Genomic DNA, 3,963 nt, shown 5'->3' with positions numbered 1-3,963 from the left:
TGAGTCAGGCATGGGTGTTTTATTGCAGTGAAGACATACCCAGAGTGCTTAGCGCCTCCTAATTGGCTTTTGAAAAATGCAATGTTAAAAATATTCTTCCACTGAAATGAACTGATGGTCTGAGATCATCCTTAGTGGACAGGTACTACTATTGTAATTGGTACTGGGGCTGGCAGTTTCAGCTCAGTCTCAATGCCCATGTAGTCCTTGCTATCTCCCTACCCTTGGAAGCAGTTCCATCAGGACAGAATTGAGGTTGCAGAGCAGTAAGGGAAAGGTTGCAATGTCACTATGTGCTGTATTTATTCAGTAGAACAACTTCAGTCTCTAGCATCATCTTGCCACTATTTTTCACCATCTCAAATGTTCACTTAAAATTGTTTGGGATGGTTTATTTGTTTTAACAAAGAAACTTTTCCACTGTTTAAATGACTTTTTTCAATTTTTAAAGCCTACTTTGATATGTAGGACAGCCTCAAAAATTAAGCCAAAATCCTACTGTGAGAAGTAGCTTTTTCATACCCAATGGTACCAATATGGCTATTTGTGTGGGAGCGTCATTGAACTGTCAATACATTTTTGAGATGTAATTGTTTCCCTGATTTTGTTTTTAAAATGTAAGTTACTGCCTTACGAAAAAAAAACACTTTCCAAAACTAACTGAGATTTGTGTAATAATCATTTAGGCAATTTTCTTTTTAAGATTAAGCAATAAATTATATGATGTATTACTGAATAACAGTTCAACTATAGGGTATGTTGGGCAACAAAGATCTTTTCTATTGTACAAGTCAGTGTTCCAACTGCGAAATATTTATAGTTAGAAACACTAACTTTGCAGAAGTATATTATCCATTTTAATGAAAGCTGGGCCTGAACCAAACCTTGGTGTGTGCTTAGGATCTGAACTCGTATGTCAATTTTTCACATCACCTGTTTTTATAATGGGACAGCCAAAATCCTTGACCTGGACGCAGTCCCAAACTCAAAAATGAAAGTAGACCTGTGTGCCTCAATATCCCACCCAGTGTGCTGGTTTCTAACAGCCATTGGTTTGATGCTGCAGTCATTACTGTGGTTCAGACTCTCATTAACTTCAATAGGTAACCACACCCCTGCGCCAGGCATTCTACCAGGTTTGTTCTGTGTACCCAGCCTCAGCAAGGATCACTTATGAGTCCAAGAGGAGACGTGGTTGTTTTTATAGGACACTAGAGAGAGGAGGACTTATCAAAGGAGATGGTCTGCAAGAGCAAATAGGCAGGGAAGATAAAACTGCAGACAGAACCAATTAGTCTGAACACTCAATTACTAAACACCCAATGGTGATAATAGGATTGTGACATCTGAGGTGAGTTACCAACTCTCCCCCTTTTCTTTCTCTTTTCTCTCCACCACAATCAGCTCAGAACAAGTCCAGGCCAGCCAGAACTATTAGAAATGATGACACAGTGCGAATGTGCCATTTATTTAAAAAAAAAAAAAATAGCACTAAGAGACACCTAGTGGAATTTTGAAGGTGTTATCTTGTTCTGTTTAATTTGACATTTCAACAGGCGGAAAATGAGTTGGTATATTTTGGCAATAGAAACACAGCATTAGCTCCCATTTATTATGGGCCAGAACTGGCTCTCATTAGGTTTTTCCATTGACTTCCAAGGGAGCAGCAGCAGGCCTAACACTTTTCTCCACCTGTTTCTTAAACACTGGAAATAACTACGTGACATTCCCTTTGGTGAGTTACTGATAGAGTGATCATGATTAACGTGGCATTTGCCAACAGCTGACCACAGTTATTTCCCTTTACAACAGAGGGGGAAATGGTGGTATGGCTAATAGCACTGTGGGCTAACTGTTAGTAAATGCTGAATTAAGGGTGTCGTCTGCTGTAAGGGCAACACTGAGAGAACTCCAAAAACAAATGTTAAAATGATACATTTGATTGGTTCAACCAGCATCTGACAGTGGTGTGGTAGAGAATGGTCATTTGCAGTGTTAGTGCCACAATAGAAACACAAGAACAGTCTGACAGATTCATCTTAATTGTTAAGTGTTTAAAATGCTTAATAGTATAGGAGTAGCAGCAGAAAGTCTGCCTGCCAAGATATAGTTATGTGATTCTGGCTGTTCTCACTCTCTCCTTTGTAAGTTGGAAACACACTGAGGACCCCCGGAGCCAACAGCCCTTCATTGTTCCTTTTCTCCTATGACTGTCAAAAGAGGCAGGAAGCAATAGCTTTGGCAAAAGAGTGAAAGGAGAAGAGCTCTCATTTCTGACTGAGATTCCAGGCCATATGAAAATGAAAAGTTAGATCAGAACCTTTGTTTTTAAATTCTGCTGCTTCTGGCTCACAGAGCATCAATTGTTGTGCCTGCAGAGGCAGCTGCATCCAAGCCAGGTTTCTCCCCTACTGGGAGAGTAGGTGGCAGTAGTGGTCACCCTCATGTCCTGCCCTGATACCAAATGGCGGGACTATCTACCACCTGTGGAAGATGAGGAACCCCCGATGGGCCAGCCTCTATTCCACCCTGGTTCCACGGCCCGCCGGGGATATTGGTTGGTGGTTCCTCCATGGAACCATGAGCACAGGCATATACCTGGCGTGGTTCACCCCCATCCTTGACACCTGCCCCTTTTGCGATGTGAGGGAGAATCTGGTGCTCACTTATCTTGAATGCGCCAGGTTGCAGCCTCTATTCTGGCTCCTCCAGAACCTCCTGTTGAGGTTTTGGCTGCACTTTTCCCTACTCCTGTTTATATTTGCACGCTCTGTCTGTGGCCCCACAAAGTCACGGGACCTCGTCAACCTCCTCCTGGAACTGGCTAAAGTGGCCGTCTTCAACACCAGGAAGAGGATGCAAGATGACGGGGTGCTCTGCGACCGTGGGGCCTATTTCTGCTCCTCCTTGGTCTCATGCATCCAGGCAGAGTTCCTCTGAATAGCATCCACTGGCTCCCTAGACAGCTTCGAGGAGCAGTGGGCACTGTCCAGGGTTGTCTGCTCGGTGTCCCCCTCTGGATCCCTGGTTTTGAACCTGTGACCTTCACTCCTGACCCTGTTATTCATTCGTTGTCCCCTGTACTCAGTTGGTTCCCAGGTCCCGTGGTCCCTCCTGCAAGGCTGGGGAAGGAGCCTCCCAGGATTCCAATAAGGCCACCTGACTCTGAAGGGGGAAGTCAGCTTTAGACTCCAACCAGGACTTTATGGGACCCTTGCCAAAAGGCTGACCAGCCTGCTGTCTCCATGAATGGCTCCACTCTCTTCTGGGGCTGCAGGAAGCAGGGAATGGTGGGAAACTTGCCCTGTGTCCATCCACCACCTTGCCTGCAGTCTATTTCAACAGCCGAAATCCAGGCATGATTTAGGCCTAGAATTCCCTACTGTAACATCACAACATTGTTATGCTCAGAGCTGGACAAAGGCCCTAATAAAAGGGCATCATGTGTAACTTCAGTGAATGCAAGTAAGAAGTGGCTAAATGCTAAGGCAACAGGTGAAAAGGGAAACATATGACTAACACTCTTGCCTTCATTCCCTTTGTATCTGTCTACAATTCAGGACACATTTATGAGATGGTGAAGCTTAAAATAAGCAAAGAGCAAGAGGAGGGTGGGTAAGGCAGCCTTACGGAATGCTAAGGGAAAGCTGGTTTTATAACCATCTCTCCTATGCTCACTCTGTGCCCAAGTGTTTTACAGAGTAGCGAGCTCAGTTTCATTAACATAGTGACTACACAGGCAAGTAAAAGCAGCCATTATTCACTCACTGATGACAGTGCATGCTCAGCCTTGGAAAGTAGCACCAGGTTAAGTGGGAACAGAAATGTAAGCCAGAATACCAGCCTTATCCCCATCTCTTTTCAAAAAGTGCCAGGCACTGAGGGAACATTTTACATGTCATGTATACCAAAGTTTTCTTTATAAATCATAAAGCAGGAAAAAAGGGCACATGCCCAATTTTA

This window comes from Terrapene carolina, unplaced genomic scaffold (assembly GCF_002925995.2).
Source record: "Terrapene carolina triunguis isolate 2854851 unplaced genomic scaffold, T_m_triunguis-2.0 Scaffold96, whole genome shotgun sequence".
Taxonomy (NCBI): domain Eukaryota; kingdom Metazoa; phylum Chordata; order Testudines; family Emydidae; genus Terrapene; species Terrapene triunguis.
This window is presented reverse-complemented; position numbering follows the sequence as displayed.